We start from the raw sequence: 26,719 nt of genomic DNA, 5'->3' as shown, positions 1-26,719 counted from the left end.
GTGTCAGGAGGGTAGAGTTCCCACCTCTGCAGCCTAAACCCATAATTATCACTCTTTATTTGCATACTCAAGCCTACCTTGAGAAAATTATTTATCTGGAATGTCATTTTGGGGGCACCTCACGCCGGAGTTCCCTTCCATTTTCATCGATCACTCATTTAGCAGACCATTACGAAGGAGGTCCCCACGAGAGGCTAGGAAAATGCCATTTAAATAAAAGGTCAGCCAAGAAGGAGAGGCCTTGAAATTCGACCTGCAGTTGGAGAGGCAGCGTGGCAGACGGGCTCTCCTCATGGGCCTTGTGCAGAGGACATGCTCTTGTGAGTGCTGGAGGACACGGCTCTGGGCCATGGGGACAGCTCAGCCCTTCTTGGTGCTCTAAGAAAGCAGAATGGACTCTGTTGGGGAAAGTTCCAGATTCATCACTGTAACATCAGGATGATTCATAAATTGTGTAGATGGTAAGGACTTTCCGGAATGAGATTGGGACGTCTCACCTGTAATCTTGCAGCACCCCGCCCCACACCTCCTCTGCCGTCCAGACAGCACAGAAGCCTCCATGTGGACAGCGTGCCTTTCTGCATCCTCCCCTCAAAGCAGCATCCACACGAAGCCAAATGAATTGTATTAGTTATTCTTTTCTCATTGATGTGACAAAAAATTTCTGAAGAGAGGAACTTAGAAAAGGGAGGGTTTGAGGCTGGGCGGGGTGGCACACTCCTTTGATCCCAGCACTTGGGAGGCAGAGGCAGGCAGATCTCCGTGAGTTCAAGGCCAGCCTGTCTACATAATGAGTTCCAGGCCAGTTGGGGCTACAGGGAGACCCTTTCTCAAGACAAAAAAGGGGGGGTGGAGGGCAGGGTTGGAGCTGGAGAGATGGCTCAGCACTGGCTGCTCTTACAGAGGGCCCAGGTTCAATTTCTAGTACCCACATGGCGGTTATCTGTAACTCCAGTTCCAGGGGAATTGGGTGCCGCCTTCTGGCCTCCACCATCATTGCACAGGTGCACTTACATACATGCAAGCAAGACATTCATACACATAAAATTAAAGATATTTTTTAAAAGAAAGGGAGGGTTTCTTTTGACTCACAGTTTGAGGGTGCAGACTGTGACACCAGGGAAGGCAGGTGGTGGGAGCCCGCGGCAGCCACTGCGTCTGTAGTCAAGAAGCAGAGAGCTGTGTGCTGACGCTCAGCTGGTTTTCTCTTAGTTCATAGGACTGCAGCCCATGGGAGGTGCCCACATTCAGGACAGATCTTTCTACCTCATTTAACCCAGGCGAAAAAATCTTTCCGGGGACCAGCCGAGACAGCTCAGCAGGCAAAAGCACTTGCTGTGCAAGTCTGACTTTGACCCCTGTAGCCCACCAACTCCACAGAGTTGTCCTCTGGCCTCCTCATGTGTATGGTGGTAACCCTATGCGTGCGCACAAATGTGCGCACATACAGTAATAATAATAAATAAATTGTAAGAACAAAGTGCCCTCACGGACATGTTCCAAAGTTTGTCTCCTAGGCGATTCAAGATCTTGCCAAGTTGACCATATTAACCATCACAGGGAACTCCATACCCATTAGCAGGGTCCTGTCACACCTAGTGTAGACTTTCAGTGGGTCCCTCTGCACACATGCAGTCCCCCTCCCTGAGTCCCAGCCCCCCCCCACAGCTCCTGTAGGCCTCATCGTGGTTCTTGGTGTCCGGATATGGGCACGGTGTATGGCTGCTTCCATGGTTATTTCTAGACTTGGTCACCTTTGTTCAGCCGCCCCTTACCTGCCTTGCAGACTCATCACCTCTGAAGCTGCTCTTCCTGGCTCCTGCTTTGAAATCCTTCTGGTTTGTTCCAGGCAGGATCACCCCCACCCCATAGGGCCCTTTTAGCACCTTGTTTATTTGCTTTGTTAAGTTGGGTGAACTTTGTCAGGATGAGGGGCTCATCTCTAGCTCTGCCCAGGGTGAGGAGGTTTCTGGAGAACCCTGGGTGCTTGCCATGTAGCCCTGTGCTGGGCACCTGAAAAAGAGATCCCACCTCCATGGCAGCTCACACGGAGAACTAGTCAGCCTGTTTGGAAGATTAAGGTGGGAGGTAATGAGGTTGGTGCTGCCTCTCAGGGAGGCGAAGGAGGCGAGAGCTGCTTGCCGCTGGCTGCAGTGGCTCGGCTGTCACCAGGATTATTAATATGTCATAGAGACATTTTGGGGATCCCGCCATATTTTGTATGGTTGCCAACAAAATGTTGACAGTCGTATTGTGGTTAATAAATTCATTTAGATTTATAAGCATTGTTTACAGAACCTGTTCGCCTGCTGAAATTCGAACAGCATCTGTTCCTTCTTACTAATTAACTGCTAATTACGAATGAGCTTTGTGTGTTTGTCAGTATAACTGGCTCATGCATTTTGTAAGGAACATTAACAAATTGATTTACATAGCAGCAAAGGACTCAGAAGAGTAAACTGAACAGCAAGTATCCAAAGCCCTTCAGCCGGTTTTTGAATAAAGCACACTTTTGACGCCGTACATATTGGCCGACACTTTCGGCTGCCTCCATTCTTTAGGAAAGGCGCAGTGCAGGTTGAGCACTAGTCGGAGTGGAGCAGCGCAGCAGGTGGCCCAGAGCACTGGCAGGTTGGCCTCACAGAGCCCCATCAAGGATTCGTCAGGAGAGAGCCCCAAAGATGCCATCCCCTAGGGAGAACCTATTTCTGAGGGGAAGCGTTGGGATTGCCTTCTAGCTGTCACTGAGATACTGGTTCACATTTTAATGCCCGAGTAAATGCCTGAGGCCGTATGCAGGTCCTTGGCCGGTGAGGTCCAGGTCCAGGGTCTGGGCTCTCCCGGGACCTCCTGTTCTGACTCTGCTGGTACAGAACCTACCTTTGAGGACAGTTCTTCCCATGAACACTTTCAGATGGAGGATTTCAAAAGCTCATGTTTCACCTCCCCTGTCCAACCTTCCTGAGACCAGAGAGAAGGTAAAGGTGGCCCCAGCTCACCCAGTGCCCTTGTCCCATTTGCACCCAGCAGCACAGGCATCTACCCACCCCCAGGTTGTCACAGCCACTTCTCTGCCAGAGCAGAGTGACAGAGAATACAGCCAAGGTGGGAGCTTGGAGGGACTGGAGAGCTCTTAGTTTCTGGCTGACTCTCTGCCCCAGGCCATGTGGAATAGCTGGAGAGTTTGGAGAACCCCCCAGCTTGAACGTGAGGAAGAGCACCTGAGCTCAGCAGAGCGCTGCTGTGTTCAGACATGACACCCTACTACAAAGGTCAGAATACTCCGTGTCATCGTGAGCCCTGAAGTTCCAGCTTGGCAGGTCGTAGGATGCCGGGTACAAAGACTCAGCCTGGAGCCGAGACCGTGTTTCCTGTGGCCCCATAAGACCTCTCTGAACTTCAATTAACCCGTGGTAGGGTTAAGAGCAATAGACGGGCCCCTCGGTGAGCCTCCAGATTTGCCCTTTGGGAGAAGAAAATCTGCAACGTGTCTGTCAGGTGGCACAAGTAACAGCTTGGCCGACACTGCCGTCAGGTTACCCTGAACTCACGTGGCTGCAGGTCAGGGCTGTGTTTTTCACCTATTCGGTCACTGTAACTGCGTGTGGGAGATGAGTCTCCTTTCTTGTCGTACATTCATTCCTCTCAGTTCCAGATAAGTACATAGAAAATTAAGTATAGGCATAAACAGGGTGTTCAGAGGAGATGTGGAAGTTGCTTTGCAAAGCTGTAGTGTTTAACACACTTATGACAGCCAGGACATCTGATGGATGTAATTAACGGTACTGTTGATGGAAAGCAGCCTGGCCTTGTGAATATTTGCGTTCAGAATTTTTTTTTTTTAAGTCATTTGCGATCACACCCCTTGCAGGGGATGAACAGCCTGTCTCTGAAGTACTTCATCGTCTAGGAAATATTTCCTAGGAGCTGTGTTTAGAAAATTTGGTGCAATCAGTGTAATTTGCTTCTAAATATTGTGGAGTGATTAACTTCAAATCCTCATGGCCAGCCTTTGCCTCCCTAGGTGCAAAGAGGAAAGCAATTTAAAAAAGCCTCTTTCAGCCCTCCAGGAGCTTACAGCCTGGGAGGGCAGCTGAGCCGTGTCTCAGATGCTGTGGTCTATAAGGGGCCCAGTTGGCATACAGCAAGATGTGCCTGGGGGACCCAAAATGGGCATTCACCCTCGTGCTGTGTGTGTACCCCATCCCCAGTCTTGGCTGTTCTCTGTAGAAGACGTTTAAGGAACAGAAGACTTTTCTCTGAGAACCTAGTCGATTCAGGATTCTTGAACAAAGCCTAAGTCAGAAGCTAACACTTAATTTTTGGACTTAACTGACATTACAGTTTCTAAGACTTCCTGGTTTAAAATTTTGAGCCTTAGGAATTTGAAGCATGAAGTCATTTCTTTCAGTTAACTGGGAATTTATTCAAGAGACAACTTGTAGATGTCTCTATTTAAAATTAGCCATGTTGTGTATTTACCATTAGACAAATTAGATGTTAGAAGGCATGCCATGAAGTTTCTGTCCCAGGAACCCAAATCTGTACTTAGTTGGAAGCAATCTTTGATGGCGACAGAGCTTATAACCACAGATCATCTTGATGTATCTGCTTTTCTGTGTGAACATTACACGGGGGCATATATAGACTTGGAACTGTGTTTTCAGCCTTGGGGTCCATATGTATGCACACAATGCCCAGCACTCCACACCTGGGGATCATTTGGCCTGGGTGGAGAGGTAGGCTTTCTCTGATGTTTTTCAAAGATGAAGAGTTTAAAAAGCCAAAGCATAGCCAGAGAAGTGAGACCCCAGTTTTGTGAAGGGTCCCCGTGAGTCTAGTTCCCACGAGACCCTGTTATGCATCCTTTGCCCCATGAGACTCCTGCTCTGAGTCTATCCCCTCATGAGATCCCTGCTGAGTCTAACTCCCATGAGACCTCTGCGCTGAGCCCTACCCCCCATGAGACTCCTGCTAAGTCTCCCCTTTCCCCCTGAGATCCCTGCTGTAGGCACGCGTTTGCTCAGAGCTGCTGTTGCCCCATGCTCAGGTTTAAGGAGGGGAGGAGTCTCTGTCATTCACTTGTGAAATGGTTCCTTATTTGCAGATTATTATCATCGAAAGACATTTCTGTAGCTTGATTTCCACTCAGAAATAGATGTCACCAACACAGGATGAGAGGAACTTAGAAAGAATTATGAACTTCTTGTGAAATGAGAAAGTCAGTGAAGGGAGTCGGCATAACCAGAAAAGGGGAAAATTAAAATCTGAAATAATTTATGAGCAAAATAATTTTCCAACTAAGAGTATATTAGCTGTGTATTCAAAACATTCAAGAAGAATGTTTGTGATCAGGTCATATTGTGAGCTGGGGTGGTAGGCAGCCTCCCTGCAGCCAGGCCATCCCCTGTGCCCCTCCTGCACACGGTGTTGGGAAGCTTACCGAAGACTGCTCACAGTGAGGATATGCCGTGTCAGGACAACAAGCTGTTGTCCAGCAGCAGTCTTTGGCTTTGGCCGTTGCAGTGACCATTTAGAAGTCAGGGCTGAGAAGTGCCGGGGTGAGGACAAGAGATGCAGACACAGGCAGTGGGGGTGGCTCTGGGTTTTCCTCGACTTTCCACTGCAGCCCAGAATCAAGTGAAACCGCCCCTTCCTTCTTCCTCAGACTCTTTTTTTTTTTTTTTTTTTTGACTTCTTTCAAGGTCTTCAAGGTGGAGGATCAGGACTCAACAGTCCTGGGCCCACCTTTCCCAGTGGTTTCTTTACTAGTATGCTCAGAACCACCCCAGGCCAGGTGAGAAGGGCTGGATCCTGCCAGGAGGGCATTGGGGGCAGGGGGCAGCAGCACCAGGAAGAACCGGTGTGATCAGGGCACTGCATGGCAACAGCCAGACACAGGGAACACTGAAGAGCGGGAAGGCTGGGGGCCAGAGGCCAGGGAGATGGGTCAGCCCGTCAGGAGCTAGCGCCAAGCATGAGGACCGCCCTCAGCAGAAAGCTGAATACAGCAGTGAGCACCTGCAGTCCCAGAGCTGCAGGGATGGAGGCAAGAGGATCGCCAGGCTCACTGACCGTCACTCAAGCTGAATTGGCATATTCCAGTTCAAGGAGAGACCCCGTTTAAAACAGTGAGGTTGAAGAGTCCAGAAAGATGGCTCAGAGGGTCTAGCACTTGCAGCACAAGCCTGACAGACCTGACTGTGATTCCTAGATCCCATGTAAAGGTGGAAGGAGAAGACTGACTCCACAACGCTGTCACACATACATACACACTCATATACACACACACTAATAATCAGTTTTTCAAAATAAGGTGGAAAACAGTTGAGACGGACACCCAAGGTTGACATATATGCAGATACAGCAGCTCACACACATGCATACAAATACAAACACACACACACACACACACACACACACACACACGTGCGCCAGAGAACCGAAAAATTGAGGACCCTGTTGAGGGAAACAGGAGAAAAATAGACTGATATAATAGAAGAAAACAATTGCCTTTTTAAAGAGGAAGATTGGATAGGAAAAGGACTAAACATGCGTTGCTTTGTGGGATATGTGGTCACTGGAGCAATGGTGAGGAAGCAGAGGAGTCTGGAGTAATGAGCAGGAGCGAGGGGCTCAGGAGTGGATGTCACTCCTGAGGAGCTCAGCTGTGGTGAAAACAAGAATATAAGGTGATCAGGTGCGGTTAACATGCAGTAACAAGCGAGGCTCTTACGATCCATTCTCATCTCTGAAGGATTGGCCCGCAGTCCCGCTCAGTGGGACACATTTATTTTAAAGTTAGGTAACCAGCTTGCCATGTAGCAGTTACCTTAATTCTCAGCATTCATGAAGGACTTAATGCCTGCCATTCTGATTTGGCTTAAACCAGTGACCAAGGGCTGACCTCTTCCCAGGCCGCTCTGCATGTCTACCATGTTCTGTCAGAGCAATGATGTTGGTGTCTTCCTATGCCTTACCTCTGTACCCACTGCCTCTTCCTCCCCTCGCCCCCCACCTACATCAGTGAATTCTCCAGTGGTTCAGGAAGTGTCAGCGTGGGGGATCCCATGGCCACCTCCTGCCTTGATGCTTGGGTGATGTGTTGACTTTTGTGAGGTGCCGCCTGCACGAGGGCGCCCTGTCAGTGGACACCCCAGCTCCTTCTGTGGGCACCCTTTTCCCAGCCTCCCGCCATTGATCGCTCTTCTCTGTTTCTTAGTTTCATAGTCCATTGTACACATTCTAGAGTAACGAGGCCACAACCAGTTTATGTGCCGAGGTTGCTGCAGCAGATGACTCAGTCCAGAGCGATCTCTCGGCTCTAGAACGCAGATTAGACCTCCTAGATCAAGCACTCCTCACCAGGGTTCTGGAGGTGGAACTTGGGGAGCTGTAAGGAGGATGGGGGAATTAATTAGCTGAAATATAACAGTGCCTTCAGAGAAGCATGTGCCCCACAGGTCATGGACATGTTGGCAGAGCCTGTGACCTGGTTGCCCTCAGAAAGACCAGCTGCTTCCCACCACCCTGCACTCCTGATGGAACGGGTGCCTTTCATTTCTCATGAGTGGTGACCTGGTCGGTACTGGATCTGCCTATGGATCTTAGTCTATAAAGAAATGTTTGTGGTTCGCCCACAAATGGTTCTTATATTTTTGAGGACCATATTTCACCATAGTTGGTAATCTGTAATCTGTTGAATTTAAAGACCTCAACATGGGAAGTAGCAGACAGACCCACGCACAGCCCTGCCCTGTGGGCTTGTTTTCTGATCTGTCTGTCCTGTAAACTGAACATGTTTTGTCCATTTATAAAATATATAAAATCAAGGCTGTGGGTGTTAAAACTACATAGAAATGCATGTGGTCCTGCTGCCCTTCAAGTGCTTTAGTGAGACGGCTGTGCCGACAGTCTCGGTGCTCCCCACCTCTGAGTGCTCCTGGCCCCACCTCTCAGTCTGTTTCCTGTTGGGAGAGCAGGCCTGCGGAAGGCAGGCAGGGCATTCCTCTGCCTCACTAGCCCCCTTTCCCTCGGAAGGTTCCCCTCCTCTCCTTCCTGGCCTGCACTGCCCTTGTCTTTTTGTACCTGGACATAGGTCTGAGCTCTGCCCCACGCCTCCCTGCCCGTGTGCCCCTGCCATCAAAGCCTGGGGCTGGCTTGCTCTGTAGAACTGCATTTCCTGGGTCGGTGAGTGACACCCCACTTTGAGAAAGGCACTTCTCCTTCGGCATCCTCATACTGCGGCCTCTGAGCTCTGCCCTGAGACACACTGGGTGCACAAGCAGGGCTCATCGCTCTTGGATCTCTCCATTCAGAGCCTGTGGCCTCAACTGCCCTGCCCACCCAGCGTCAGACTGCACACGTGGGAGCTCCTGTCTCCTGCATCAGCGGTCCCTCTCTTCAGGTCTGTCACCTCCACCTCTCTCTAAAGCCAAAGCCTCTTGGGATCTGGAGTACAGTCTCTGCAGGGCCCTGAGCCTAGCATGCCTACTGGCAGCCTAGTCTTAGGCTACGGGACAGAACTGACTCACAGTGGTCTCTTCTTTTCCCTGTGTATCCACACTTGTCCCAGAGCTATTTTCCAGGTACCACCACTGGTTGGAGCTGTAGAGGGACAGAGCCTTGCTTGAGGCACCACCTCATTTTGTAAAGGCCTAGCCCCTCAGCGAGCCTGCCTCTGCACACATCCCTTTTCCCATGGCCAACAGGAAGTCAACCCTCATCCTCCCCAGAAGTTGCTGTCCTTACTTCCACACCCTTCTGGGTAATGGCCACCTAGTCTAGTTTGTTTTCTGTGACTGTGATAAAACACTAACCAAAAGCAACTTGGAGATGAAAGGCTTATTTCATCTTATATTTCCAAGGTACAGTCCATCATTGATGGAGGCAGGAGCAGAGGCCATGGAGGAACTCTGCTTACTAGTTTGCTACCCTCTGGCTTGCTCAACTATCTTTCTTTTTTGGTCTTATCTTTTTGAGCTTTTTGAGACAGGGTCTCCCTGTAGCCCCAGCTGTCCTGGAACTCACTGTGTAGACCAGGCTGGCCTTGAACTCACAGAGATCCTCCTTCCTCTGCCTCCCGAGTGCTGGGATTAAAGGTGTGCGCCATCACGCCCAGGTCACCTACCTTTCTTATACAGCCCAGGACCACCTGCACCTGCCCAGGGATGGCACCACCCACAGTGGACTGGGCCTCCCTACATCAACTATTAATCAAGAAAACGCCCCACGGAAGTGCCCACTGGCCAATCTGTTGGAGGAAATTCCTCAACTGAAGTTCCCTCTTTCTAGGTAACTCTAGTTTGTATCAAGTTGTCAAAAAAGTTAACCGTGCCCCCATTTCCCTGTGTAGCTCTGTTTTTTAAAAGAAAAGCTGTAAACCTGAATTTGTGGGTAGTGTCTCATTATTTAGATGGTGACAGCTGATCATAGGAGGTATTTTCAGCCCTTCTGGGGCCTCCAGGCTACAGCCTCTGGCCTCAGATAATCCCCTCTGCTCTACAGTGTCCTTTCCATTTACTGTTTAATGAAGTTATGAAGATGAACCTGTACCAGGTTCCTAGCGGCCTCAGGATGAGGCCTGAAATCACGCCGGCCCTGCCTCCATTGCTCCCTGCCCTTGTAGCCTTGGTCTTCGGGGCCCTCACCCTTGTCTGGTGCCTGCCTTTCTCTCCTGGACACAGACTGTTGTCCTCAGATCGGGTTGCTTGCTGGGTGGCCTCTGGGAACTCACTTGGGTGGCCAGGAGGTTTAAACCATTCCCAGCATGGATCAGAGTGTCTTGATGTGCCTTAAATCTTCGTGAAATCCAAATGGACACCTGTTTTCCTGTTGGTAGTCTAGAAACTAGGCATGTGCCTGGCACAGGGCGTCTCTGTGACAAGCCCAGGACACATGTAGGTTTTCCAGCTACACCAGCAGGGCTGCCCACCAGGGAAGTGTGTTAGATTCGGTATCCCGTGTGACTCACCTCCTGGGCCCAGGAGCCTGAGTCTGTACTGTCAACACTGCGCTGACTCTCTGCTGTGCTGTGCATCCTCAGCTTTAATACCTCACAGTGGCTGACTGGATCCCGGAAGTCCATCTGGTGAGTCATCCTAGCAGTGGTTGGAAGAAGCCCAGCATGCCAACTCTGCTAAACCAGCCCTTTCTAGAAACTTCTGTTTCACTACCCTTTCCCTCTCCCTGTAGAATTGCCTGTATTTCTTTGTATTTGTATATGCAAGTCTGCCCTTTTCTGCCAGAGATATGTTTCAAGACCCCCAGTGTATCCTCAAAGCTATGGGTAGCACCAAACTTTCTGTGCTGGGTACTTTCTGCTGTCAACTTGACACACCTGGAAAGGGATACTCACCTGAGGGGTTGCCATCAGGTTAGCCAAGCCTTCTCTGGGAGGCATTTTCTCGATTGCTAGTTGATGTGGGCGGGCCCAGCCCACTGTCGGCAGTGCCACCCCTAGGCTGTGGCTGAGCAAAGGCCACAGGAAGCACCCCTCCTCCATTGCTTCTCCTAACTCTAGGTTCCTCCTTGACTTCTCTCACTGATGGACTGCTTCAGAGATTTACGATGGAATTAATCCTTCCCTCACCAAGTTGCTTTTGGTCAGGGTTTTATCACAGCGATAGAGCTAACTAGAGCAGTCTCTGCGTAAGGTGCCCCCTCCCAGCAGCAGGACCACTGAGGACCAGCTGGTGCCAGTGCACTTGTGTTTTAGGACCATTCTAAGAAAATCGAGGTTTCTTAAACAGAAGCACTCTGATGCTCTGACAACTAATCTGATAACCAAGATGGTTCCTAAGTGACTAAAGGGAAAGTAGGGTAGTTAGCCTGGGCACCCTCCACCAAGGGATGATTGACAGCCTAGGGCAGAAGAGGCAAGGTATTACGAGATTTCATCGCATGATTCAGAAAGGCCTACGGCGTAAATCTTTAAGAACTGTGTGTTGCTCCAGTTTTTAGGCTTTGTGCTGAGGTTGAGCAGCACTAGGGTAAGGAAGGTGCTCCCTGGCTTTCCTCACAGGCTGTCAGGTGTGGAAGAAGCATCCTAAGAGTTGCTTGGATCCTAAGAGAACTTGGATCAAGGACTCAGAAAGTGAAGGGGATTTTGAAGGGAACCATTTATGTTATTACGTTGAAATGTACAGATTCCTAGGACTCCAAACTGGAACAGGAGTTAGCATTTGCATCTTCTCAGAACGGTCTCCACTGGCTGTGGTCATTCCTCCTACACAAGAGGCATAGAACCAGAGCAGCACTTTCCAGGTTAACTGTGTGGAGCAAAGTGCCAACACCCACCTTGGACAGTGATGGGAACCTACCTGTGGAATGGGGCTCAGCAGGTGTTTGAGTAGGGATCCAAGAGGGGCGGGGCATCCTGTAAGGCTGTGAGCAGAATGGGAAACAGGAAAGAAAGCTGATGGGAGTTTGGGGAAAAGATGTTTTGGAAAGTAAAGTGGGGCTGACCGTGCCTGGCTTCTCTGGAGCTTGGCTCCTCGGCCATGCCACGTCTCCACACAGAACGCTCCCTTTATAGGCCTCGTGCTCTCACTTTTGTCCAGAAGAAAAATGGTTTGCAATGAAAACGATGCTGTTGCAGTGTACACACTCTATATCGGATTCATAAGTAATGTGAACCACTTCATAAATTATTTAGCTCCAAGTTCATTTTGTATAGAAAATTACATTTTTGAAAAGATATGACAGGGTTAAAATGAATCAAGTTTATCGTAAAATTGTTCCAGCCAGAGTAATTTAATCTGTGTCATTTTATCAAACAAGAAAAATTCTCAATATTTTGAGTTTCATCACTCAAGTGCAGCTCAGCTGTTGGAAATTCCAAGGAGCTACCATCTGCCGTCTTGGTTTTGTCCGTAGATGCTAACCCACATGTCTTCCTGTGGGTGTCCATCATGATAGTGACACTTGTGAACCACGCCTGAGCAGTTGTCACAGAGCACAGCCTGACTCAGGCTTCCACAGAGCTCTGCTCTGAGGCTGCAAAGTCCCCACCATGTACATGATCTTGTTACCAGCATGCATTGTACATAATGGACTTTCTCAAGAGCCCTATGATGTCACTTCCCCTTTGAGAATTGGCCATTTCCTTTTTCTTCACAGGCTGTCCGGTGCAGTTGGGAACATGTTAAAACCTTTGGCATAAAACAAACTGGATAATCTTATAAACAGACATTGGGTTTAGACTCCTGAGTGGGGATGGTTTCTAGACAACTTTCTGTGAACCTGCTTAGTTACATAGTCTTGCCGCAAGTTCTGGCTGGCTTCAGCCTTCCCCACCATGAACCAAGAGCCATGGCCTGGCTCTTCTAGCTCCTTGTACCATTAAGCTGCATGTGTGTACACCTTCAGTGTTGCCCTCCAGTATCTGCCTCTTTGGGGAATGGCCCATGTCACCCTGGGTCTGCCCTGCCCAACACAGCTCTCAGATAGTGTGTGGCCATCGTAATTGAGTAGCAAGCAGCTCATTCTCAGAGGGACTCACTCTGCCTAACACTGGGAGGTCTGGAACCTGTGTCATGTCAGAAGTGGTTTTAAAAAGATGGAAATGACTTATCACAAGGATTTGGATTCAGCAGAAAGGAATATATTTCACCATGAAGCTTGCAGTCCACCGGCTATGGGGCCTCTGATGAGGCCGTTGCTCTGGAGAATAATGCTGATCGTTTGGCTCTTGGGGAAGGCGCTGTTGTTCACGGTGCTTTCATCTTGTCCAAACCCTGCTGTTTGTGTTTGTGGAGATGCACAATTGCACCCAGCACCCAGATAGTTCCCCCAGGGCTTTCACAAAAGAACAAGTGAGAAGTTTCCTCCGGGCGTTCACTTCTTTAACTTTGTTCCCCAACCTATAAGTACTTGGAGCCCTTTACGAATTGGGGCTCCACATGCTTCTGCAGTGTTAGGGTCTCGGGTTGCAGCCATGGCCGCCCCTCCTCCCCCTCCCTCCCCTCCCCAATCTCTTTGCACCCATTCTAGAGGTATCCTGGCCATGTTCCTTAAAGCTCCCAAGTAAAAACGACTTTGTTCCATGGCGCTATGTTAAATTGGCTGGTTAATTCTGGTGTTATTTACCCTGTAATTCATTAGTTTCACCCCAGCGTTGGCAGCTGACAGGCTGTAATTTCACGCCTTGCAATAAAAGATGTCTCATAATCTGCTTCATTTAGCAGGAAGAGAATTTAATGAAATTAACTGCAGTCCTAATTACGCCAGTGAATACTAAAGACCACCATCGAGTTTTCTCAGAAAAGGACGAGGTCCACCTCATGAAGGATGCGGGGTATCATTTCCTGGGACAAGTTGCAAATGACTTCCTTCTATTGGCCTACAAGGGCCGATCATGGCTGCACACTGGTTTGTTTCTGGATATCTCTCCATCCCAGTGATGCTGATGTAAACGGGCTAATGTTGACTTTTCCCCCTCAGTGGCTTATGCAATAGGTTCAAGTGTGTGCTTAGCCTTCTATCACGCAGGTGTCCTGTGAAAGTGGAGGCCCAGTCTCCTTTCTTTCTGCTGTGAGGGAATTGACCAACTGCAGACCTTGGAGCTTTGAGGCTCACCAGACCAACCCTCCTCCATGACAGGTCTCTCCCCTTCATGGGGGAAGATAGAAGTCACCTGGGCACTCAGGGTACCTTGATGTGCATCACATGTGCCCCTCATCCCCCAGTGTGCCTCTCTCCTCCCCGAGAATGACCCTCGCCTGGTCCTGCCTTGCTCGTTCCTCTCCACAGCTCCTTCACTGCCTCTTCCTCTTTGGTGGAGGACAGGGACTAGGAAAGAACATGAGATGGACCGTGACTGTCCCTGAGGAGGCTTAGCCCAGTACTGACCTGTGACCAGACCTGCTCTGTTCTCCTGCCTCACTTTCCTGTGTCCCAGATCCCAAGCTTCTGCAGTGCACAGCAGACAAGAACACTGTGTGATAGCAACCGTGCCTCGTGAGCTGAAAGCCAACAGGATGCGGGAGAGGTGTGCGTGCTCACCCTGCATGGAAAACACTGGATTTATCAGTGGGAGGTGGTCTCTGTTTTATAGGACACAAGTGACTGTCCCCTCTCTTCCTAATCTGGCTTTACAAATGAGTGGTCCTAAAATAGTTACTTCCCAGGGCCAGCGCCTGACCTGGTTTCCTTGGACCACAGCATTTGTGAGTCACAGGCTCAGTGCAGAGCATCAGCCAAGTGGCTCTGTCTAGCCACACATCAGTATCTGCACTTGTTAAGCAGGAAATTGTTCTAGAGACTCTGGCAGGCTTGGGAGGCCCTGACTTGAGGCTCCTGCTGGCTAGGGCTTTGCTCATAAAGCCTTGGAACAGGTGGGAATGGCTGGGGAGAACCAGACAGAGCTGCTCTGACAGGAGTGCACGTGTTCGGGTCATCTTCCTCTTTCTGCGGCTTCATATGCGGGAGGGGGCTGACCTCTTACATTGCAGGCAAGGATCACACTGGAATCGAGGGGCTCCATGCCTCATCCACAGCCCACTCAGGTCAATCCCAGCCCAAGAGATCAGTGCATTCTTAGCTCCAAGTCCAAGTGGACTGTGACCTGCTGTGGACTGGGTCAGCTGACCCACCTTGAGGGTTTAGCAGGGTAACGTCAATGCCAGACCCTGGGCCACTTCACCCAGCCTTCCTGCATAACTTGACCGTAGGAAGAACGTGAGGCCAGGAAGAAACCAAGAGTCCTGGTCTCTCACCATAGCCCAGTGTCCTCCCAGCTGGGTTAACAGCATTCTAGCACTGCTGTGCACAGTTGCCTAATGCTGTCCTGATCCAGGGTGGCAGAGCATCACCCCCAAGGCCTGGAGGCCACAGAGCATGGAACACTGAAAGGCCTGGAAACAGAAGCAACCTGACCCCAGCCCCCGTACCTGTGCCTCTCTCTCGCTACCCCTCCCTTCACCTTTGTCAACCAGCACACCATGTGTCGGGCCGAGGCATGAGGATTGCTCTGGCTTCAGGGATGTTTATAAGGGAAGTGTGCTTTGTGGTCTGAGAACCGCCTTCTCGAGTAGCCCTTGGTGTCTACACACACAAATGGGTCTACCACCAGAGCTGGTACCTAGGACAGCTCCTAGAGCCATGGACTAGAAAGAAGAGAGGGACAGGGACACTTCTAGTGCAAGCCATGAAAATAATTGAGCTGACATCAAACCTGGGGGCCTGGGGGCCTCCTGTGAGGAGGAGAAATGAGCCCAAGTGTTTTGATGCACAACTCACACATCTCGTCCGCAGTCTGCCAGAGGTAATTTTGGCGACGAGCAGTAAGGAAACCTGAAGTATTTCTCTCCCAGACCCTCCCAGCTTATTAAAAGAACTTATAGACATGAAAATACATTAAAGTGGGCAAAGCGGAGAGAGGGTGAGAGAGAGTAACAACCTCTACTGAATAGAGCTATTGATGAAGCGGGTCTGTGGCTGCCGCAGCCTCTGAAACCAGGTGCGGCAGCTGACGCGGGAGGTCAGGCCCGTCCGGAGTTGAGGGAGGGTGGAAATTTGTATTTAAAGTAATAGATACCGAACTCTCTCCGTTCCTCCTGCCGGTTCAGGAGAGGAGAAGCAGTTCTCTGGCAAGTCACTCCAATTTTAACGCCCAAATTCAAAGATTGGCTTAACACTGCAGCAGAGATGTGCATAGCAGGGCTGAGGGGAAGGAGTGCGTGGTGTGTGTTGTCTAGTGTCTGTTTGCTCTCTGATGCCAGGGCCCAGCATAGGAGCGGACCCTCCTGGAGTGCTGCAGAAGAGTTTAGAGAAGGCAGGGGCCCCTGAAAATGCTGTGTGTTGACGAGCAGCTGGTAGGTGTGTGTAGGTGCCTTTGTTGGTGTTTTTAGGAAATGGGGTATCGGTGTCGACCGGTGTAAATTGAAGCCAGTATGCCAAGTGTGTGTGCAGGAGAAAGTTAGCTGCCAGTCAAGTTTTATCTCTTAATGAATAGAGACTGCTGAAGTAAGGGGTAGGTAATTGAGTTTATAATTAATTAGCCATAACCCTCATCAGATAAAGCAGTTGTGGAAGGTTTTTTTCATCTCCTTTCTCTCCCTGGGGCCTGCCCTTCTTTGTCCTTGCACTGACAGCCAGCACTTATCTGGGGCCTCCGAGCCGGTGCCCATCAGCCCTCCCCCTGGCTAGGGCCAAGGAATGGTCAGCCGGGTTCTGTATTGTGCTGGGAGGCCCCACAATCAGTGCAGCTGTCCAGGCCATGATGAATTGGTGGTGGGAGTTAACACAGAGGTGGACTGCAGATCAGCCAGCTGATAGCTGGCCAGCCTCTGGGTTTGTCCTGACTTCAGCGCATCTCTGATGGACCTTTGACACCTTCCATCAAAGAGGTTAAAGGAAGGAGAGCCTGGAAATGGCACCTTCCTCCAGAAAGTTAGGCAGCTCACAAAAGACCCCTTAATTTCTATAGCAAGCAGTTCACAAGGGAAGAAATCAATGAGATTTCACTCTCTAAGAAACAGAGAGGAAAGAGGAGAGAGAGAGAGAGAGAGAGAGAGAGAGAGAGAGAGAGAGAAACTACCTACTAGTACTTCACATCCTTTGGCGACAAACTCAAAGGTAAAGCATTAAAATAAAAAACACCCTGAGCAAGGCTCCTCCTCCTGCCTTTCAAGATTTAGACCGGCTTAATATTGACTGGCCAAGGAAGGCATTGTTGTTATTAGGAATCTGGTTGTGCCTTTCCCACTGCTTGAGACCAGTCTCCTTGTGGCTTCTCTTCCTGATGAGCCTCCAGGCCTGTATGGAGCAGCCCCTCCCTTCCACCGCAGCAATGAGGCACAGAGGTGATCCTTCCCTCCCATCTTCCACAGCTGCTTTCTCTTTTAGAGAACAGAAAGTCTGTTTTCTTTGTTGGCACAACCGGGTGTTGCTTGTTGACACCCTCTGGTGACTATTCGGGAACTCAAAACCAGAATATTTTATCAGGCAATATGATTGAATGCGGATTTCAAATGCTGAGACTTCATCACGTGAATGTGTTCTCGAGCCTCATTTCAGAACAGAAATTTACCCAACAAACCGGTTGGCTTTCTCAGGGTGTGGGATTAGAGACCAGTGTTCTGATGTGCTCTGGTGGGAAGTATGGTTGTTAGTTTGTTAGGGTGCTATTTGAAGTGCAGGCTATGCTTGGAATTAATTTGGGGAGTGCACGGATTAGCAAAAAGTCCTAATAAATGCAGACTTTCTCCATTAGCTTCCAATGTGGAAACACTAGATGCTGTAATTGAGCCATACCTAATGACTCTTAAGTTTTTAATGAAGCAGGTAACGGGAAATAAGTCTGTCAGGGCTTTCTTTGCCTGCAGGAAAACAAATTGGATATTTGGTTCACAGAATGATTGAGACGTGGGCGTGGAAGCCGGAGGGCTGGCATCCAGGCCCGAGCTCTGCCCACTCAGCCTTCCCTTGTCCTCTAAGGTGTGGGGGTCACCTGCAGCAAACCCAATTTGAAATCTACTGGATCAGGCCTCATCAGTTCCTGTCACAGCAGGGAAAATTTAGGCCCAGTTCTTCATTCAAGGTTGCAAAGAAAATACTGCCTGGTGGAGACCACGCCTCCTCTGCTTCCAGTTGAAACCAGTATTGTGCTCCCATCCGGCCACAAGGCCTGGCTCCCGCACCCAAGTGTCTCTGGCGTTCTCCTGGGTCACTTCCCGCCTGGTTATTTTGCCCTTTTACAGAAGCTTGAGCAGACTGATAGCCTTTCAGTTTCTGTCTGGTGCTGGCGGTGCCTTAGCTGCCAAGAGTGCAGGTAAGAGGCACTGTCCTAGGTTGGACGGGCATCGTTAGGGGCCTAAATAAAGGCCTTTGTGCAGGACTCGGGACGCTTTGAATGCCTCCTGGATCCGGATCCTGCCAAGTCTCCCTGCTCACTGACTGTGAGTTCAGGAGTGTTTCTTAATCTCTCAAAGCTTTGCTTTGTTTGTTTTCCAAGGATGAGTTACTGTATTACTCTGAGTTCTGTAGATAAACAGAACCACTCAGAACAAAGGAGCCTTACCAGATTGGCAGTTGTCAGACAGTGGCTGTCTGCATGCTGGAGAGGCTAAGGGCCCAGTAGTGGCTCAGTCAGGAGGCTGGGTGGCTTAGCAGTCCCAACCTGGAGCTGAAGACCCCAGAAGATTCTTGGAGAGGTGCTGGTTCTCACTCTGTGTTTGAAGACCTTGAGAGGCTGAGTTCAAATAATGACAGAGGGTGGCGGCGGTGTCAGGAGTAGAGACACTCACCGGGAAAGAGGCAAGCCAGGTGTCCTGCTTTCTCCTCTGACCTCTATATACCCAGGCAGTTGCAGAAGGTTAATTTCAGTTAATCCTTCCAGGAAATCCCCTCACAGATCGGTCCAGAAGCATGAGTCGGGTGACCCCAGAGCCAGTCATGCTGACAGCTGTGATTGACCATCACAGTTACCTTGTTGAACTGTCGGGATGGTAGGTGTCTCATGTTAACAGTAGGATTCTGAGAGGCAGCCCTTAATCCATCCTCCTTTGCAGAGCCGGGTCCTGTTGAGCATCCTGGGCAGTTTCAGTAACATCCACTGCCAGGGCTGGTCTTCAGTCACCCGTCCCCTCACAAGCTCAGAGGACCCTTCAGAGGACAGTCTGCTTTCTATACTAGGCACTTGTTACTTCTCCAATCATTGCCTCAGTCCTGCAGTAGGAATCACTGGTCAACAAATGTGAGGGAAAGAAGAGGTTAGGCCAGTGGGGAGCAAATAGAATACTAGGGTATTGCTAACATGGTGCTCAACAAACCAAATAGAGATGGAGCGCAGGGTCTGCCGTTCCTAGGGTGGCCAGTGGCAGGAAAAAGCAAATATGCTTGCTTGTCAGGTAGCAGAAGTCCTCCTGGAAGTGGGTTACTTCAGTTTTCCAGGGAGTTGTGTAACTAAATATCAGTCACTGTTAGATGTGTTCAAGAGGAAATATCAACTACGACTTTAAGTTCCCTTTGCTGTACTGTATTTAAATGCCACTATAGGTATTTTAGACGTAGGTATTCAATCGCTTACAGACTTACCAGTTTTCAGATTGAGCTCCTGAACTTCACATTGGGGTATGCTTTTGAAGTCCTGAAAGATGAGTTCTATTAAATGAGGAACAGAGTTGTTCCTGGGGGAAATATAAATAACATATCATTCTTTTCCTATGAACTCGAGGCCTTGAACTTTTGATTTTTATATTATAAATACACATCTGCTCACATCTTGTTCTCGCCCCTTGGAGCTTTGGCAAAGACTTGGAGGCCTAGTATGTCCACTTAGTTCAGTCAGTGGATGCTCCTGGGGATTCAAGAGCAGGTGTTGGTGTAGAAGAGAGGAGCAGAAGACTCCTGGACAGGAGAGGAGCTACCCTTGGCCTTAAAGCATCCTGTGCATGTTTAGGGGTCCTGGATTAGAGACTGCTGCATGCCAGATAGCAGCTTCTTGTCTCAGAAGTGTCAAGAATGCCTTTAGTTTTCATTTCTTAGCACCTCCTCTTGGGTTTGTTGAAATACCTAAGCAGTGTATCCAGGACTCCCTGGGTTTTATGTACAACAGGCCTGCCTTGCCTGGTGTCAACAAGAAGGGAACCTGGCTCATGGGAGCCCCAGGGTAATCCCACACAGCCTAGGAGGCCTCTTGTCATCTCTGTGGACTGAGGCCCTTGAACTCTACAGTAGCAGCCTCAAACCAAAGTCTCAGAATCGGTTCTCGTTTGCTGGTAGTCATCTCAGTGGAGACTGAGGCACACCCTCTTTCCCAGGAGTGAGGCGATCCCTATAACTGGGGACACAGTGTCTTTGCCTTTGTCGCAGACTCACCCAGAGTTCACAGGCTGAAGTGTGATGGGCCAGTATCCCATGCAGTCAGAAACCTACAGCCTGAACATGGGGTCCACACATGACATGGTGGCAGTAAATGTCTCCTGCTTCAAGTTGCCACTAAATTCTAAAGCTTCAGACTGCTTTGTGCTTGGTGCTGACCCTGCAGCCCTCCTCCTCAAGGGGTTCTCCTGACCTTTGCTGGGAGACCATCATGTCCCTGTGATGTGGTTGGTGCGAGAACGGTGCTAGAAGTACATACTGTGGGTGACAGGAGGGTGCAGACTACCTGAGTGTATTTGCCTCCAGGGGAGCCGGACACCCGCTGCGCAGCAGGGCTGTCCCTCTTGGGCCCCACCCAGATTCCAGTGTGGCATTCTGTAGCGCAGATGTGCCTGCGTCACCATGAGGTGGTGTGTCCCTGAGTGGCAGCCTTCACCACCTTACTGAGTAACCCCAGAGCTCTGCAGACTTGGGTCCCTCCCCTCTGGTGCCCCTGACACTTCACATCCATCGGTGAAGGCTGTCTGCCCTGTCATAGCTGCTACTTTCAAAACCGAAACTAGGAAGAACGGGGGTACAGGACACCCGACGTTACAGTTGTCCCTGGGGGGGTTGCAGGACACTCAGCGCATACAGTCGTTTCCTCTGTGTGGGGGTGCAGGACACCTGATGCGCACAGTTGTCCCTCTGTGCACTCCCAGCGTAAGTGACCGCAGAGCACCTTCCAGGTTTGCCAAGTTGCTTTTGAATCAAAGAAGATTCACGGTCAGTTCTAGTAAGGCGAGTCTGGAAGCCACGGAAACGTGTTTGCTGTGTGTCCCTAGAGGCAAGTATGGGAACGAAACACAGCAGTCCTCTGGGAATGGGTTGGACATCAAGGAAGGTTTCCCAGTTAAAAGCATGCAGAGCACACTAAAATAAGCCTGTGCCCCTCACTCTGGGTTTGCTGGACCACCCGGGTGCATTGGGTACCCGTAGCTGCCCTCCACAGGGAATGCTCATTCTGTGCCCTGGAATGCACAGGAGGCCATGGCTGTGCCTCACTCTGTCTCCTCTGGCTTCTTAAGGAAATGTGGTCCTTAGCTGTGACCTTTAGCTGTGTGTAAATAAATTGAATATCATTTGGGCTGCATAGCAGTCGTCAACGGATTCTGTCACTGGCATTGCTCCAGAAAGGGAAGCTATGTTAGTCACATAAAGTTGTAATTCATTGGGTTTGTTTCTTCGGTTGAGAAGCAAACCGCTCCTCATTTCTGAGATGTGTTTTATAGGGTTTGGGGTTCTTGGTGACATTAATTTAAAAATATAAAGTGTGGGGCTGGAGAGATGGCTCAGCAGTTAAGAGCGCTGGCTGCTTTTGCAGAGGACCCGGGTTCGAGTCCCAGCACCTACATGGTGGGTACAAACCATCCTTAACTCCAGTTCCAGGAGAATCCGAAGCCCTCTTCTGACCTCCATGGCATTGCATGACATGGGTGCACTCACATACATGCAGGCAGTACACTCATACACACAAAATAAAAATAATAAAATAGTTTTAAAAATGTTTATTATTACTATGTTTGCACATCTGATGTATGTGCACAAGTGCAGGTTTAGAGTTGGTTTTCTCCATTCACCTTGTGTGTATTCCAGGGATTGAACTCTGGTCACCAGGCTTGTACAGCAGGTGCCCCCCAACTGAGCCATCTCTCTGGCCCATAACATTTTTAGAGAAATGAATTTGTCACACCCTTTAGTTGCAAGGTTCTGAAGGGCTCTTTACTGATTAGAAACCTTTTCTTCCAAGGTAAGGAGTGTAATTCTTAGAGTAAAACATGGAGCTTTCAGTCTCTCAAGTTGGTGTGTGGAGCCTACCGGCATCTACATGCAGATCTCGACACATACCTGCATGCATCCCACTTCTGAATCTAAGATTCAGTAGTGTAGGACAGAAATTATTTGTAAACTACATAATTTGGGCTGCAGACCTCCTGAGTCATTGTGGTGACTGCTGTACAGAACCGGTGAGGATGGATATGAGTTCGTTCATGAGGAATTGTTTTGTGCACATGGGTATAACCATTACATGATGTGGACTTCCTCGCTGTCATGAGTTCAGAGTCTCCTAGCATGCAGGGTTCCCAGAACAGGAAAGGTGGTTTCCTCCGAGCCCGTGAATTAATGACCTGGGTGAGACCAGCTCGTTTTTTGATGCCAGCTGTCATTGCTCACACATGAGGACCAGGGGAGGGGGCCATGGGGGTGGGGCATCAAAGTTGGTGGTAGTAGCAAGGAGTATTTGCCGCTGTAATTGACAAATAATACCCTCATAAATACTGCCAGGCTCTTCAATTAGTTTTCATCTAAAATGCGGGCTTCAAAATGATGGCCTGTCAGCTGACAGTGACTGGCAAAACTTAATAAATTGACTTCTAAATAGAATGGACACTTAAGAAAAATTGGGCGGCCAATTTAGCACAGCGTGAAGCGGGGGAACCTTTCGTACTGGAGCTGCACGCGAATGTCATCTCCGTCTTTATTAATGGTGCCCGGCAGCGGCTGACAGTTCTGTGCTGCCTGCCGGCGACTTTCTTCATTAAAACTAAAGCCGGCATCAGATCCCATTAGCCCAGCTCTGGGCACTTGCTTTGTTGTTGTTGTTTTTTGTTTTAAATACATATTGTTTCTGTTATTAACTCCCTCTCCACCCACTCATGAGAAGTTTAAAAGAAGCAAAACAGGAGGAATTATATGCTAAGGCCAAAGAATGGCTTTCTCCATTTGGGGAAAAGGCTCCTCCCTGGCCACGTTGGATCCATGTCCTAAAATGCTCCACCTCACCTTTGTTCTCCCCCGCCCAGAACGAGAGCATCTCGCCTCTTCGAACCAGCTACTATTTTGGGTCTGCCCGTTCAGGTGGGAAGGACTAATTGGCGCCGGCTGTCTAGCTAGCTTCTAGCTGCCTGGGTTTTTTGGTTTTTTTTTTTTTTTCCTGAGCAGTTTCTTTAAAAGTTCTGACTTCCCCTGCCTCCCTGTTATTTCCACAGCTCACCGAACCCTGCACAATGGTGACTTGATTCTCAGAGCCTCTTCCATTTGTCAGGAAGGAAAGCCTTAGAGTTATTTTCCCAAAGGCATTGCTTTTATCTGTAGAACAAACTTCAGCCTTTGAAGTAAAAAAAAAAAAAAATAACCAAGCTTTGCTGAATAAGTTCTGAACTATTATGTGAGAAGCTGTTTCCCGCCCTTCACAGCACCGTAAGTGATTCAAAAGACGAGTGGATGCTCAGCCTGGACACCAATGCCTCTGTGGATAGTGAGAAGCTGCGGCCTGGGTTCCAGGACAGACTAGTTCCTGCCTGTGTGCTACATCTCCTGTCAGCTTGCCGCTAAGCAGCTCGGGTTCCAGTCTCTCTGTTTCCAGGACAGCCCAGTTCTCATCTGTGTGCTGTACCCCCACCCAGCCTGAGGTGGCCAGGATGGACCCACTGACCCCCACAGTTACCTCCCCACCCATAGTACCACCCTGGGTAGCTGAGCCTCAGTAGTGCTAAGCTTAGTATTGCTGCTTCACCCTCCTCCTCCTCTTCCTGCTCCTCCTCCTCCCAACTTACATCTTACACAGAAAAAAAAAAAAAAACAAAAAACAAATACTCCTCAGAACAATTAACAAGCTTAAGTGTCAAGCATCAGGAACAGACATTACACCAGAAAGCACATACCCACAAATTTAAATATACCTCTGAGCGCAAAAAGGAAACCACAGTTCCGAGTTTCCTGAACTCCTTTCGGAGCCTGTTTCCTCTAAGACTTAAGTCACGGATCGCACTTGTTCCCTCCCTCCAGGAACTGGTTTGTGGGTTCAGTACCCCAAGGTCCGATCATACAAGTTTCTAGCCATTTCATTTCTCTGAACCCTCTGGTCTCAAGTCACGCATGGATGTTTTGTTACTAGTATCTGGAGTAGGTAGTGCTAAGACGTGAACCCAGCAAAGTGAAGTACGTATCCCTTTCTTGGTGCAGGGATCCTGACAGGCCTGAGAGTCCAAGTTCCTGACAGACTGTGGGTCTTTGCTCTGTATACAGACCTCGTAGCAGTGAACATTCCGTTTCCCCTGATAAATATTTCTGACATTTTAATACCTAAGTGAAATCAGTCAAATAATTGTGGGAAGGCTCTGCTGTGCAGCTGTCCTTTTGAGTAATCTTAAATAAATTAAAGAACAGCACTCCAAATAACGGTTCAATTAGTCCTATTACAAAGTCAGGGTTTACTAAGACTTTCTGCCTTGGTGTTGATGTGCAATTACTTAGCACTGTTGACGGGCCTATAGAGTTAAGAGGACCGAGTATCTGTGGTTGTGCACATCCGGGGAACCTCCAAGGACTCTTGTCTTCCTCTGTGGAGCCCCTCCCACGCCCTCATAATATCTGAGCCAAGCAAGGGGATGCTCGTTCCTTGATGACTGAATCCACTAATATGTTACAGTAAATGGGGCGTGAAATGCAATACTTTACATATAGTATATACTAAGTGATTCTCACACTGAAACAACAAGCCCATTTTTAACTTGCTGACACAATATTTGCAGTGTTCCATCATGAAACCATCCTGATTAACACTTGGCTTCTCAGGGGCTGTTCCAGTCACTTTTTTCAAATGTGATGCATCAGGGATTTGTTCAGTATGACACTGTCCTCTTTTGTGAATGTGGGTGGACATCTGAGGACTTGGAGTGAGATCCAGCCTACGTGCTCTTCTATGTGCGTCTTGGACAGCTGCCGCTGGTTTCTCCAGATGTGTTTCCATCAGTGAGGTATGGTAGGCAGCACTGAAGTTTGCTCCGTCATGGGGAGCCACGTGTTCATGCCCCTAGCACTGGCATTCTGCTGTGTCACAGCCTCCGAGCTGGAATAGTGGAGACTTGGTAGAGCTGAGACATGTCTGAGCTGCCTGCGTCAACTGTCAGCTCTGCCACCCACCCACATGGCTTCCATTGAGCAGAGCACCCAGCTCTGCAGGCACACAGTGCTGCCTGGTAGGTCCCTCACCTCAGCAACAGAGTCCACTGCCAGTGGACAGCTGGGGGACTAGCTGTCCTGCTTCTCAGAAGAGGGAGGATGGCTGTGCTTCTTCCAAGCTGCCTGCAGTGTCCAGCCACCTGACACTTCCACGTGGACCTAATATGAAGATCTGGAGTCTGGGAAAGTCTCAGATGTGTTGTCCAAGACTCCTCTAAGGGCCTGGGAGCCATCCTGGAGCCTGCCCCTCTGCTCCTGAGAGTGCCAGACCGGACACCACCCTTTCCCTTTGTCCGAGGTGCCCATCCCATAGCAAGTGCCTTTCATCAACAGAAGCCAGGATGAAGTGTAGAGGTCAGAGTGATCAAAGGTATATCACCCTGGTATCCAGGTCAGACTGACTGAAGATGCGCCACCCTGCTGTCCAGTGGCTGTTCACACACAGCCAGGAGTGTGGAAGCTTCAGGCCCATTGTGTTTTACAGAAGCTTCTTCCCACTTGTAATCATGACGGGCTTCACATTTCCAAGAAATTATGTAGCGTGTTGGAGCGGCACTTGCCCTAGCCGTCAGGATCGTCAGCCTCTGGGTGGATGTGGTAATGTCCTTGCTGTTTTTTAAGGTGACTCCAGGGATGCTCCTGGATGCCAGTCTGCAGGGCCCTTGTTCGGTGATCTAGTGCGTGGCAGGCTGCCTGGCTCAGTGTGCTGGCCAGGCTTCTGAACTTCCAAAAGAGTCTGCAGTCACCATGGGTAGACACACAGATGCCCACACACTAAGCAGTCCCAGGACCTTCCCGCCATCCTTGGTTCAGGCCTTTAAGTATATGCACCCTCAGGTGCAGTGAGCGGTCTGGGCGTTGGTTGTCCCTTCACTGCCAGGTTTAGCCACTTGAGGTACCTTTGTCCACCACGTGCACAGCTCAGCTTCTATACTAGATAACGCTGCCTGTCAACTTCGCACACCTGAGGGGAGGGAGCCTCGACTGGGGAATTGTCTCCATTGGACTGGCCTGTGGCCATGTCTTTGGGGCATCTTCTTGATTGTTGAGCAATATGGAAGGACCCAGCCTACTGTAGAGGGTGCTACCCCTGGGCAGGTGGTCCTGGGTTGTGTCAGTCACAAAGTAGGCTGAGCACAGGCCAGGGGAGCAAGCCAGTAAGCTGCATTCCTCCATGGTCTACTCCAGGTTCCTGCCCTGATTCCTACCTTGGCCTCCCTCAGTGATGGACTGTGCTGTAAGACAGACAAACCCTTTCCTCCCCATGTTGGTTTTGGTCAGTGTTTCAGCACAGCAATAGAGAGTAGCTAGAACAACTTCCTTGGGAGACCTGATAGCCTGTGGGGCCGGCTCTGCTCTCAGTGCCCTGCAGTCAGGGTCAGAGCAGGCACTGAGGCCGCTTTGCACAGGGCTGTTTGGGAGACTGGAGCCAGGTGAGATTGTTGCCTGCGCACTTCTCACCATCCTGGGCTGGCTCTGCTCTCAGTGCCCTGCAGTCAGGGTCAGAGCAGGCACTGAGGCCGCTTTGCACAGGGCTGTTTGGGAGACTGGAGCCAGGTGAGATTGTTGCCTGCGCACTTCTCACCATCCTTGCCGTGCAGTGCTAGGCATTTGATGTGTGTGATGCCCACAGACAGTGTGGGTTCTGCCTTTCCTGTTCATGATCTGACGTCCCGACCTCATTGTTTACTCCCCACTCACAACGATGGTTATAACCCTTCGGTTCATTCATCAAGTACTTTTGAATAGTCTCTGGGGCTACCAAATGAGTAAGGTTAGAATGGTTTCCAGTGAGCCAGCAACCTAGAGATGGCAGCCAGGCCTCAGGGCTGGTGCTGCTGAAACAGCTCAACTGTGGACGTTTACAGGCCACATGGAGTCAGTATACAAT

General features: G+C 49.7%; 1 protein-coding gene across 10 annotated transcripts in view; it reads left to right on the top strand.

Annotated features, from left to right (window-relative positions):
- Positions 1–26,719, top strand: part of Agap1 (ArfGAP with GTPase domain, ankyrin repeat and PH domain 1) — a 511,278-nt gene that overhangs the window by 270,851 nt on the left and 213,708 nt on the right. The window lies entirely within an intron of this gene.

The sequence above is a fragment of the Nannospalax galili genome, unplaced genomic scaffold (assembly GCF_000622305.1).
Source record: "Nannospalax galili isolate Female #2095 unplaced genomic scaffold, S.galili_v1.0 scaffold149, whole genome shotgun sequence".
NCBI classification, from domain to species: Eukaryota; Metazoa; Chordata; class Mammalia; order Rodentia; family Spalacidae; genus Nannospalax; species Nannospalax galili.
The sequence above is the reverse complement of the archived record's forward strand: the minus strand, read 5'-3'. Positions and strand labels throughout refer to the sequence as shown.